Below are 14,142 nucleotides of genomic sequence, written 5' to 3'. Positions count from 1 at the left end.
TCTTCGGCCCGGCTTGCTTGAATCCTGATGGTGCAATGAGCTAGGGACTCACATCTGAGTATACCCTTCCACGCTTATGGTGGACAAAAATGATTCAGAAAAGGGGGTGGTGATGAACAGAGTGTCTGAATTAAGCAGACCACTCTTACCCAGTCCAAAGATCAGGGCTTGATCCATCACCGTTTTTCAGCTCACTGCACCATCCCAGCTCAGAACTTGGCTATATGCAAATTAGTCTGACCCTGACCCAGTGCATCATGGGAACAGGGCAAACCAAACTACCAAGCCAATTCTTATACTGGGAAGGAAACAAGCTACCGGGGACCGGTTTCTGGCATTTCAGCCGTCTTCGGCCCGGCTTGCTTGAATCCTGATGGTGCAATGAGCTAGGGACTCACATCTGAGTATACCCTTCCACGCTTATGGTGGACAAAAATGATTCAGAAAAGGGGGTGGTGATGAACAGAGTGTCTGAATTAAGCAGACCACTCTTACCCAGTCCAAAGATCAGGGCTTGATCCATCACCGTTTTTCAGCTCACTGCACCATCCCAGCTCAGAACTTGGCTATATGCAAATTAGTCTGACCCTGACCCAGTGCATCATGGGAACAGGGCAAACCAAACTACCAAGCCAATTCTTATACTGGGATGGAAACAAGCTACCGGGGACCGGTTTCTGGCATTTCAGCCGTCTTCGGCCCGGCTTGCTTGAATCCTGATGGTGCAATGAGCTAGGGACTCACATCTGAGTATACCCTTCCACGCTAGTGGTGGACAAAAATGATTCAGAAAAGGGGGTGGTGATGAACAGAGTGTCTGAATTAAGCAGACCACTCTTACCCAGTCCAAAGATCAGGGCTTGATCCATCACCGTTTTTCAGCTCACTGCACCATCCCAGCTCAGAACTTGGCTATATGCAAATTAGTCTGACCCTGACCCAGTGCATCATGGGAACAGGGCAAACCAAACTACCAAGCCAATTCTTATACTGGGAAGGAAACAAGCTACCGGGGACCGGTTTCTGGCATTTCAGCCGTCTTCGCAATGAAATGACCATTTCCAACTTTCCTGTTCGATCAGGGCGGACAAACCCATCATAAAACCTCAACCCAAATCAGTGATTATGTCGTAAAGGAAGGAGCAGAAACAGATTGGAAGCAAGATAGAAAGGTGGGTGCAGTGTACTGTAACCTTCGGCATGTCCTGCTCTTTGATCTTTATCTGACCAGCTGCTTAACAAGGAACTGGCTCAGCGAGGTCAGCCTCGGGCAAGGGAGTCAATTCGGCCAGGTCATTCAAAAGTCAGCTAAGGTGTACGTGTCCCAAGGACTCGTTCGGCCGCAGTCATCGGCCTATGTGAGGGCAACCACACAAAATGGCTCCCGTTCACAAAATGGAACCCGAGGGTTCAAACGAAATCCCTGGACACGTAGTGTTCTCATTGATTGATTAATGCGAAAACACTCGTACATACCGCATTCATGATTTGCAGTCCGCTGACACCAGAATCGTCTATTTCCGACGACCTTTATTGAACGGGTTCGGAACCACCGAACCTCAGACGCTCAAACTATTGAACTACAGATTGTCAGCATCTTGGCGCCAGATTTACTATTCTTACTCCGCCTGTTACTTACCTCAGGAAAGGTGTTGGTCAGTGTCGGAGAGACATATTTACTATTCTCACTTACCTCAGGAAAGGTGTTGGTCGGTGTCTGGGGGCCAGAATTACTATTCTTACTCCGCCGGGTACTTAGCTCATGGTAGGTGTTGGTCGGTGTCTGGGGGTCAGATTTACTATTCTTACTATTCTTACTCCGCTGGGTACTTACCTTAGGGAAGTTCTTGGTCAACATATAATAACTTTACTAAGAAAGTTACAACAGAGAAATGTTAAATATCTAAATAATAATTATTAAAAATATGCTATGTCTTTGTTTTTCTAACCAGATATCGCGTAGAGAACCATGAACATCAAACCATAAACTGATAAAAGGAAGAACAGCTTAAAACGTCTGTAGCACGAAAGAACAAAACATCCAATCTTCAGGTACAAATGAAACAACCTTTTAATGTAGCTTATCTTACAGTTAAACAAACTTTAAAAGTAAATTATTAAATTTGCAGTTTAACCAACAATTTTATGTTAACTATTCTAATCCTAATAATGATACAGGTCATTGCAGCTACGTCTATAACATAGACCTGGAAAACCAAACAGACTTCAAAAGAGAATACAAATGAAAGCAACACATACAACAATACTTTTGCAAACGAAACTTAACCACAGAAGAACAAAGAAATGCAAAACTCAGGTACAATGGAAAACATTTTACTTAATAAGAAAAACAAATCTATAATAAAAGTTTTTTTAATCAGATATTAAAACTTTCAATAGTGTAGCACATTATAATTTGTTGTATGACGTTACTATGCATCTTGTCTCAACGCATGCCTTTAACACACAATGTTTTAATTGGGGGGACCCCCCCCCAGCACCCCTTTCCTCAGCACCCCTTTCTGTTTTGAAAGCTTTTTGGGAGGGAGAACCCCCCCCATTCCCCTTTTTAATTTTTACCTTTACCATGCATGCATTACAACACGTATTCCATTACCATGCATGTATGCGTTACAACACGTATTCCATTACCATGCATGCATGCGTATTTCTTTACCACAAAAATACCTTTGGCACGCAAATCTTTACAACGATTTTCATTGAAAAGGCAGGCATGATAATGGCATATTTTTGATAAAGGTTATCTCCGATCCCTGCCCCTGTAGGATCTGAGAGAACAGGTAAGCGTTTTTGAGTAGTTTAACAGTTAAACACACCACAGCAGGGGCTGACCTATGTCCCCAAAGACCATCTTCCAAAAACATTCAGGCTTCCCCTCTCTAGCTCTCTTTTTTTACATAATACCTCTTTCCCGCATCGCACGTCATAAAGAGGAAACGGAAGTGTCTATCCGTTTCCACTTACCATGCTGATTGCATCCACATCACAACGGAAACAGATGCATTATTTTTTTTGGGGGGGGGAGACCCCCCCAGCCCCCCTTATTTTAAATTTCCTTTAGCACACATGCCTTTTCTACGTATCTCGTAGTAAAGGTATGCATGACAAAGGCTATTAGTGGTAACCACACATGCGTTATAATGCATGTGTGGTTATAGCTATGGGTGGAAACAGTTGTGTTAAAGTGTCTGAATCCAGTTTTAAATGAGCTGTTTAAACTTTATCTTGCAACCATTCCAAAACAGAAATAATCTTGATTTTTGTAATTCTATTTAGGTACCATAAATCATCTCTACAAAAAAACACAAGTAGTTTAAAAAAAATTATACTTATTTATCATCCTCTTTTATTTACAGGATCATCAACAGATAATTCAAGTCAAGTTATGTACAAGTTATGTACAATCTAAGAGGGGTAACAGGTTATTAAAATTTGGTGGCTACATTTACTGTAAGGAACGTTTAACTGAGCCAAGGAGTCATTGGAGGTGCGTAGAATATTTTTCATCACATTGCAAAGGCAGAGCGGTTACTCTGGGAGACATAGTGGAGAGGTCCACAGAGCATGACCACTCTGCCTCTGCAATGGAGATAGAAGTAAGGGAAAATCTACAGCAGATCAAATTTTGGGCAGCCACCTCCAATGAACCTTGTGGATCAGTTTTACGGGAAGTTGCACAAAGCATCCCCATGCATGTTGCCAGTAAAATGCCCACAATCCCCAATTGAAGGCGCATGATCCAAAGAACACAACAGCCCATCAATCCACATGCAATAAGACCTCAAACTTTCTCTGATATTAACATCCCCCCAGAACTAACTGACTTTTACTAACAATACTTTTCTTTTGCATGATAATGATAATCCTCTAAAACGTCTTCTAATCTTCTCTACAGCACGTAATTTGGCCACTCTTGAAAATACTGGAAATTTGGATGATGGATGGAACTTTTAAGTCTACACCCCATCCTTTTCACCAAATTTATACTATTCATGGCAATATTAACAACACAACTGTCCCCTTAGTATTTGGTTTGCTACCTGACAGACAATCTTCCACTTACACTGAGTTTATATCAGTTATAAAAACCCAAAACTCTCAACAAAATTCCTAGGAAAGTAATAATTGATTCTGAGATACAAATGATAAATACTATTTGTAAACTATATCCAGACACCCAAATTCAAGGCTGTTGTTTTCACTTTTCCCAGGCGTATTGGAGAAAAATACAAAAAACATCCTTAGCAGAAGATTATGTGCCAGACAGCAAACTACAATATGAGCTTAAAAAACTAACAGCTTTGTGTTTTCTTCCTCCTGATTTTGTAGATAACTTCTACACTGCAATTTTGAGGGAACCTGGATTGGCAATCTTAGCAGGTCAGGTAGCAGGAGAAAGCCAATGGTTCCCATTGAGTGGTGGAATTGCTACTTAACTTGCTTAGAGGGAGGAGCAAAGACAAACAATTCCATCGAAGGATGGCATAACTCTTTTAATAAATCCATTGGTAGGAGTCATCCAAACTTGTATCATTTCTTGGAAATTTAAAAAAAAGAACAAAGTTTCTAAGAAATGAGGATGGCTCAGTCACTTTCAGGTACTCTAAATCCTCGAGTGACAAGACGTAGCAGAGAGATGAGTGAAAGACTTCAATCAAAACTCCAACAATTTCCTTTAATGGGCACGTCTGACTACCGTGAAAGTATTGAATATATTCTTCATTTCTAACTATCATTTCTAACATGTGAATTGATCGCCCGTTTTACTCATCTTCCAAAAGATTTTCCAAATAAAAATTTATTTTGCTATCTTGCCAACTTGCTAATTTTATTTTGAAATGATGTCACATCAATTGTGGTTCAATACCTTTATAATGAAACGCATTTTATTTAATTTTCATATTTTTTTAAAATTAACAAAGTTAGGCTACGTATGGATTAATGAATGTGTCTGAGTTCATCTAAAATTGCTTTCATTAACAATTTATTATTCAGAAAAGAATTGTCCCAAAGTGTATTTATTATGGCACCCTGCATGGGGATCAAAGTGTAGTTAATACAAATTAAAAATGAAACTCACCACAGTATTTGAAATTACCGTACACAACTTTCCTTACAGTAAATGTACCTTCCACATGTTATAATGTATTTAAAAAAAAAATCAAAACCTCACCCCGTCTTCATGCCATTACATTCTGAGAGGAACCACCAACTACAGAATCAAATGTGAAACAATTAGTGACTACAGAGTGTCTATAAAATTAAAATGGACTATTTTATCCATTATACTTATCTCCAAACGGATGAATATATCATATTAAGACAACACAATATTTTTGAGTTTTAATATATATATTTCTTGTGCATCATTAAAAATTAGATGATACCTTTTTGTGAAATATTAGAAAAAAAATTACTCAATAAATACATCTTTTTTACTGAAAAATTACTCAATTTATTTTCTTCAATTTTAATCTTAGATTCATATTTAGATATGCTTTATAAAGATATAAAATGCCCATGTTGTTATTAATAATTGCTTTCATCTATTGCTTTTGATGATAATTGATTGTACCTAATTTTAAACACACTGGGATTTAATAGACTGGGGTTATTTCCCTCAAGGGGAAAAAATAACTGGGTATTAAAACAAAACCCCACCCAAAACCCCTGTATCAAAAACATCTCGCGCCTTAAAGTTAGTAATGTAATTTCATGATAAGTATACTTCTTGTTTATCTCAAAAATGAGGAATAGCAAATTATAATGTAATACTCAAGGATTTTTTATCTACTAGAAAAAAATACCTGGGTATTAAAACACTACCCCACCCAATACCCCAATACCCCAAGTATCCTGCAACTAAAAGTTAGCGTATTAAATTCATGATAAGTATACTACTTGTTTTTCTCAAAAATAAGGAAGAGCCACTTTTACAATTTAATACTCAAGGTTTTTTCCACTAGGAAAAAAAATACCTGGGTATTAAAACACTACCCCTATACCCCAAGCATCCCGCTACTAAAAGTTAGTGTAGTAAATTCATGATAAATATACTTCTTGTTTTTCTCAAAAATAAGGAAGAGCCACTCACAAATATTACTCAGGGTTTTTTTTCAACTAGAAAAAAAATACCTGGGTATTAAAACCCTACACCACCCAATACCGCTATACCCCAAGCATCCCGCTACTAAAGGTTAGCGTAGTAAATTAATGATAAGTATACTTCTTGTTTTTCTCAAAAATAAGGAACAGCCACTTATACAAATTAATACTCAGGGTTTTTTTTCTACTAGAAAAAAATACCTGGGTAATAAAACACTACCCTACTTAATACCCCTATACCCCAAGCATCCCGCTACTAAAAGTTAGCATAGTAAATTCATGATAAGTATACTTCTTGTATTTTTCAAAAATAAGGAAAAGCCACGTACAAATTAATACTCAGGTATTTTTCCCCACTAGAAAAAAATTGCCTGGGTATTAAAACAGTACCCCACCCAATACCCCAAGCATCCCGCTACTAAAAGTTAGCGTAGTAAATTCTTGATAAGTATACTACTTGTTTTTCTCAAAAATAAGGAATAGCCACTTATACAATTTAATACTTAGGGTTTTTTCTGCTCTAGGAAAAAAAATTCCTGGGTATTAAAACACTACCCCACCCAATACCCCTAAAACCCAAGTATCCCGCTACTAAAAGTTAGCGTTGTAATTTCATGCTAAATATACTTCTTGTTTTTCTTAAAAATAAAGAATAGCCCCACATACAATTTAATAGTCAGGGATTTTTTATCTACTAGAAAAAAATACCTGGGTATTAATAAAACTACCCCACCCAATACCCCTGTACCCCAAGCATCCAATTCCTAAAAGATAGGTATGTAATTTCTTCAAAAATAGTGCTCATGTTTGCAATAATAATGGAATGACACTCAAAGATCAAAACTCAGGCACACTACCCCAGGCAAAACCCATACATCCCAAATATCACGCACCTAAAGGATAGCGTACAATTTTATTATACATAAATTCTAAAACTTACAAAATAAACACAATGACTTCTCTAATTTAAATGAATACTACAGACTTTTTTTTTTAAATCTGGATAATAAGCCAATTTCCAGAACAATACTCCTCCATCCAAAACATAATAATAAAAAAACATGTAATTCATCCAAAAAGAAAAGAAAAACAACCCAAAAAACATAGCCTTAATGATAATAATTTCATGGTATTTAAATAAATAAAAAATGCCCAATTATTAAAATTCAAACAGTATATAAATAATCATGAAGTTCATCCCAAAAATTCAACCAAATAAACATAGCCTTAACCACAGTAAGATAAAAGATTAACCTTAAATAAAAAATGACCAAATTTTATAATTCAAACAATTACATCCAAAACATCCCACATAAAAAAAATCGATCAACATGAAATAAACCATTATTTCTATTATATAGGTGTGTCTGAAATTCAATTAAAGGCATAGCATTATCAAAAACTAGAAATGTAAAAAAAAGCATATTAACAGATAACTCATGCTTTTAAAAACGCTGCTTAAATAGTCAAAACTGCAGAACAAAGCAAAAGATCGATGTATAAAACAATCAAAAACAACAGATTACGTTACATTTAAAAATGCATTTAATTTAAAGTGCGCTTAAATAATACTTTTATAAGAATAAAGAATAGTTTTCTTACCTTTCACGCCTTTCACCAGCAGCCCTTACTTCTACCAACCACGGAAACAAGCGTAAAAACCCGTCTAGCAAAATTAAAAAAGGACTTCAATAATGACGTACACGCATGACGTAGGAACGAAGACCCGAATGAATCAAAAATTTGCTAGCATTTGCGCCAAGAATTTTCAATTCTATTAAGGACACGGAGGCGAGGATTATGCTTCTCAATCTTGACTGCAATAAACACAGCAGCCAATGAAAATGTATATTTTCATAAATAACAGTAAAACAAACTACATTTCCCATGAGTACACATGAGCATAGGCACGCCCCCATAGTCCATAAGAACCCCTTGCGTGCTCCCATCATCCTCTTTCTTTGAGGCGAAACAAGTCCAACAATAACTTGAATAAAGAATAACTCCTCCAACATGGAAGAAACAAGGTTTCAGGCCAAACATCCTGTCGTCCGTCGTCGCTCAATCAGACTTCTTATTTGATCCTGAAAGAAAGGAAATAACACCACCGTAATCACTGCATAAATTGGGTGGGCAAGCTTATTACTTTAAATTAAGCAGGGTGGATTAATCCTTGCCTCTGTGTCCTTAATAGAATTGAAAATTCTTGGCGCGAATGCTAGCAAACTTTTGATTCTATTACAGGACTGGAGCCTCCATTATTGCGTCGCGCCAGGAGGCGCTTAAAGGGCTGACCGGGGCCGAGTGCCCCTCGTAGAAACTTTAAACTGGGCATACCTGCTATCACCAGGGCCGGGCTTTGCTCCGCTCTCACTCTTTGACCGGACTTGGCTCCGCCGAGCCCCCTCATCGTTGCTGTACCTGTGGGCCGGGCATCGCTCCGCCTTCCATCTCGGCCGGGCTTGGCTCCGCTGAGCCCCTTTCCAGCGGACTTCATTTCCCAGCTGCCCCACCTGCGGCAAGGACGCCGCCTCCATTATTGCGTTGCGTCAGGAGGCGCTTAAAGGGCTGACCGGAACCTCGTCCTGTGGGACGCGCGCGGGAGCGCGCCAGGAGAAGCCCGGGACTAGGGCGGGGCCGTCTGTGGCCGTCAGGGGCTGCAGGAGGCTGGGCTGGGCCTGACTTTTAACATCTTGTCCATGACTTTTCGTTGCCTTTCGACTCCGCACCTGTAAGCTGTCTCGCCGATGGTTCCACATTATTTATTACCATCTGTAATACTGACTTTTTTGGGGTTTCTTTACCAACTTATATCGGGTCTGATTATTGTTTAGAATTGATTGGGAATATAGACACTAGGATGTCTATATGTGTGGAGAAGCCTTTACCTGCTACTGTAGGGATCTCCATGCTTGGACCCCTAGATAAGTATTTTGCCAGGGCAAATTAGGAAATAGATAGGGAGATTGCGCTCGCCGAGAAACATGCTGAGCGTCGCTTCTCTATCGAACTCTTTAAAAATAAGCCCCAAATCTTGTCCCAGGAAACAATACCAACTTTAGATTTTCAAAACAATACTTCATTAGGCACGGATACTGATCCGGAGATATTTTCTACTGAAAATATCCCTTTAATCTTTCAAGCCAGATCTTCCCCTCCTCATATCACTGAAATAAATGAGGATATTAGTATCAATAGGCCACCCTCTGTATCGAATTTCCTAATTGATTTAAACTCAACAACACTGTTAGATATAGCCTCTCAGTCCAACTTAAAAGCTACACCTCCCGTATTTAATTCATCTGTGGAGGTGGTGACGACTTTGGTGCCAGAAGCCCTGTGGGCAAACGGGATGATGGAGGATATTGAACGCCTCCTAAAATCCTTTTATTTGCCACTCCTAGAGAGAGTTAAAAGGTTAGGGGATAATATGGATCGTATCATAGCAGTATTAAGCTCACAAGAAACCCCAAAGGAAACCAACCAAAAGGAAACCCTCATAGCAACTAAACATCCAATTCAGAAAACATCTTTGCCACAAGTGGTCAACCCCCCTAGACCATTGGTCATGCAAGCTCCACAAAAAGAGAAGGTTAAATGAGGTCCCCTGAAAGCTTCTGTCACCAGTAATCCCATCTTAACAAAGGCTCCGAAAGTTAACCAAGTAAACTTAAACCGTAGAAATAACGTAGATTTACCACCAGAATCATCGAACTACGTTATTATCCTGACTGGAGTTCCTGTTGTCCCAGTAGGAAATATAGAAACCAACATCAGCCTTAAAAATAAAGTTATCCACTGGCTGCGAAATAATAGACCCCTTCCATCATACCTGAACGGAGACATTATATCCGTAAGACGGTGTAGCTGGGTGGGTGTGCGACCTAAAGACATAGAGGGGGATGTGGTGGACATTTCAGGGACCATAGAGTAGCCACGCACATCAGTGATTGGTTTCCAGGAAGAAAGGAGAGTAGTGTATCAACTCGCAACCTGAGTTATTTTTACCCTGAAACTCTGATGATGCGCCCGACCTATCCACCAACATTAGACCGCCCTGACTCCTTCCAGCCTCGCTACCATAAGCAGTATCTCGCTACCACAAGACAGTATATAAACAATCACTCGCATTTTCCCCCACCTCAACGAACGCCCAAATAGGTTTCTTCTTCCTTTTGGTACTGACCATCGCACTACAAATCCAAATGACTACTGGAACATCCCATTACACAATTTATTTGAACCCCTCTCAGGCTTAGATACAAATGATTGACTTATTCCATCTCCTCTTCAAATAGGAAGTGCACAAGAGTGCTTGAATAACTATAAGATGAGAGAGGATCTCTATTTTTCTTCTCCTATTTCTAAGAGCATAGTACCCAAGACTTTATTAGAGACGGAGGGACCACTGTATATCTAAATTAGACCTGAAAGTAAGTCCAAAGATTGGCACTGAGCCTTTGAATTCTATGATATCACGAAACCCGATGCACTGTATATCTGAGGTTGAAGAAGACAAAAGTTTACCTAAAGGCACCAGAACATCAGGTTGTCAAGTAAGTGTAGTGTCCTGGAACGCCTGTGGGTTAGCGAACAAAGTACAAGAAACAGAGTGGGGAGAATTTGTTAATAATATTGATATTCTTTGTGTTCAGGAGACCTGGGTTTTAACAGAAATACATCTAGATGGATTTAGAACTTTCCATGTTCCAGCGGTACGCACTAGCCATGGCAGGCATAAGGGGGGATTATGCGTTTATGTTTCCAATCTTTTGAACGCTAGGATTACCCCGGGAAGAACAAGTTCACATTATTTCCAATTTGTTACCATCTCATTGAATTCTTCTGATGTCCTGACAGTGGTTAATTTTGATAACAACATTAAGAACTCTGATTTTACGGAAGTACTAACAAACCTGACACGTGAGTTAAGGGGCATAAAAAGCGTGAAAGGGAAAGACTTAATATGGGCTTGGGTAGGTGATTTTAACTTAAGCCTATGTGAGAGTGACACATGTGGGTTTGAGGACTATGGTGTGGGTGAGACTGCGGGTAGGAGTCATTTTCATCATAATGAAAAAGGGGAAATATTAAATAACATCATGGCCAATTTCGACCTTGGCTTTGCAAATAGGTTGTGCTCACCTAAAATAGAGTTTGCCTCTACCTTCTTAGCAAGGGGGTCTCACTCAGTCATCGACTACATCATTATGCCAAATAGATTTGCTGGCCGGGTGGTTAAGTATGACATTCCTACCACCGGACTGAGTGACCACTTGCCCCTGAGAATGTTTATTAGTGCCCCAGGAAATAAAAGTACCTCTACCATTGAGATTTTGGTATGGTCCCAAGACCTAGTAGTTGCACGACAAAACGGTCTCGCCCTGAAATGGAGCTCGGTAGACCAATTAAAAACTTTCAAGAAAAAACTGGATAATGCCTTGGATTCTATTTTTGTATGTTTAGAGGAGAAGTCCTCATATGAGGAAATTCTGGAGGCATTTAGTAATATCACTACCACTATCCAGAATGTCCTAACTAGGTCGCGCACCAACAAAAGCAATAAAATTAAGGGCTGGTTCGATTCTCAAAGCACAAAGGCGCTTACGGCCCTTAAGTTAGCACTAAGTAAAAAACCTAGGGACCACGAGGAGATAGTGGCATATAGGAAGGCATACAACCTAGCCAGACGTCAACGAAAGAAAGCAATTAAAGATAAAGCATGGCAGGATTTATTGAAGGCCGCTGAGAGTAAAGATGCGAAATTATTCTGGCAGGTAGTTAACATACCCTTCCTTAATAACAAAGAAAAGGCTAGGATGGAAATAGCTATAGACGAAAACTCCTGGATAAAATTTTTTTACAACGTCTATAGTAGCTGCCAGGGGGAAACGCAAATAGCGAGTAATTTTATTCCCATTCCACTGGAGTTTACCCTTGAGGAGGTGCAAACGGCCATAAACTCTACACAGAATAACAAAGCCCCGGGACCAGACGGGATATCTAGTGATCTCTATAAGATGAATATTGATCTATGGGCCCCACTGTGCACGCGGGTTTTATGTGCATGTTGTGCCAAAGGCTTTATCAAAACATGGGCAGATTCAGTGATAATTCCCATCTATAAAAAGGGTGATAGGGAAAGCCCATCAAATTATAGACCCATATCTTTCCTGGACTCATTAATGAAAATTGCAGGGAGAGTGGTCCTGACTAAAATACAGACGTGGGCTGAGGAACACGATATTTAAACTCCCGTACAATATGGGTTCCGGCCAGGGATGGGTACGGTTGAGCAGGCCTTAAATTTTGTATTTCTACAAGGGAAGTATACCAAGGCGAAGGATGGATACTTGTATGCAATCTTTGTCGACCTCTCCTTTGCCTTCGATTGCGTAGTGCACACAAAGCTTTGGGAAATATTAGAGGAGATGAATATGGACCCAGCTATTGTCCTTTTTCTGAGACAATTATACGCAAATGCAACGGCCAAAGTAAGGTATGGATTGGGGGGGGAATGTACGGGCTCTTTCCGCATACAGAAGGGGGTAAGACAAGGCTGCGTGCTGGCCCCACTACTTTTCTCATTACATACGAACAGTCTAGAAAAGGAATTGGTAGCCAGCAACATAGATTCACCAAGGTATGGCAATACGCAGATAGTTTCCCTCCTGTATGCGGACGACGCAGTGTTGATGGCTAGGACCAAGGTGGGAGCACAAAAGGCCCTAACCAAGTATGTAGATTTCATGCAGGATAGAGGCCTTAGAGGTAATGCCAAAAAGTATTTTGTGATGTGCTGCGGCAAAGGCGGTGATAGGTGTAAACAGCTTAAAGTGACAGGTCTCCAAGTAGATCATACCAATACATTTCCATATTTGGGAGTCGTAATTGAAAGATCGGGAGCCTGGGGCCCGGAAGTGAAAAATAGAACCTTAGCTTTTAGTTTTAAAGCATTTTATTGAGCATTCACAAAATGAAAAGAAAAACAAACAGTTGACACAAAGGAGCAATGCGTCCGATACAATCATATAATAGCGCACCAGCGCGTTAGGGTCCTGTAAAGAGTAGCGTACATCCAAATGTGATGGCTGGTGCGTATGCTACAACAAGGCGCTCCAAAGTGAACAAACCCCCCAACTTCCCCTCCTCCCCGAACCCAACCATGGCCCCTCCCTCTTCCCCGTCCAGTGCCTCAGAACATCACCCGCCCCCCTCCCCTAAACCGCTCCTCCTTCCCCAGTGCTCTCATGTCTAGGCACGTTGGCCATCCGAATCTGCCAATGTAGTCAATCTCAACAGCCGGAGATATCTGGGGCATGTAAGCTCTGTAAATTCCCCTACAAGCAATGAGTGAAACGGTTGCCACAGCTCATTAAACTGCTCCACCTCTCCCGCCACCACAAGCGACAATTTTTACATTCCCAGGACATGCCATAATCTATGCAACCACCCTGTGGTGGAGGGGAGTGTGGTGGTGCGCCAATGAATAAGTATATTTTGTATAGCAGAACCCAATGCTATCGCAATTTGCCTCCCTCTACGAGACCTCAGAGGATACATCAGCCCGTTGGGTAAGCCCAACAGGACATATGCTGGAAAGCGGGGCAATTCAATATCAAAGCTGGAGTCGATCATGTCCAGGACCTCTTTCCAGTAAGGGGATAGCATTGGGCATTCCCATAAAACATGAGTGAGGATGCCCGTTTGCCCGCATGCTCGCTAGGCCCAGTGTGATATGCGGAGTGTCGAGCCCTATAGGCAATGCTGTCCCATTCCTTACGGCTTAAGGATCTCTCCAGTTCTCTTTCCCATCGTTCCTTACCAGGGTTATAGAGGTCAAAAGAGGAGGGCTGCAAAAATTTGTACAAGTCCGAAATAAGTTTCTTGTCTGAGGTGCGTGCTATAAGCCATTTCTCGTATGGAAGGAGCTGCCGATCTGCCGACTCCCGTATCTGTGGCTGCAGAGCCCAATGGCGCACCTGCATGTAGCGCAACCGTTCCATTTCCGGCAAC

The 14,142-nt window shown here is 40.6% G+C and overlaps 1 pseudogene; it reads left to right on the top strand.

The window, feature by feature from the left end:
* Positions 1 to 4,750, top strand: part of LOC147726882 (uncharacterized) — a 50,452-nt pseudogene extending 45,702 nt beyond the window's left edge.
* The last annotated feature ends 9,392 nt before the right edge of the window (positions 4,751 to 14,142 follow it).

Source organism: Lissotriton vulgaris, chromosome 3_1 (assembly GCF_964263255.1).
Source record: "Lissotriton vulgaris chromosome 3_1, aLisVul1.2, whole genome shotgun sequence".
NCBI lineage: Eukaryota > Metazoa > Chordata > Amphibia > Caudata > Salamandridae > Lissotriton > Lissotriton vulgaris.
Note: the sequence above shows the minus strand (reverse complement) of the source record. Positions and strands in the feature narration are given on the sequence as shown.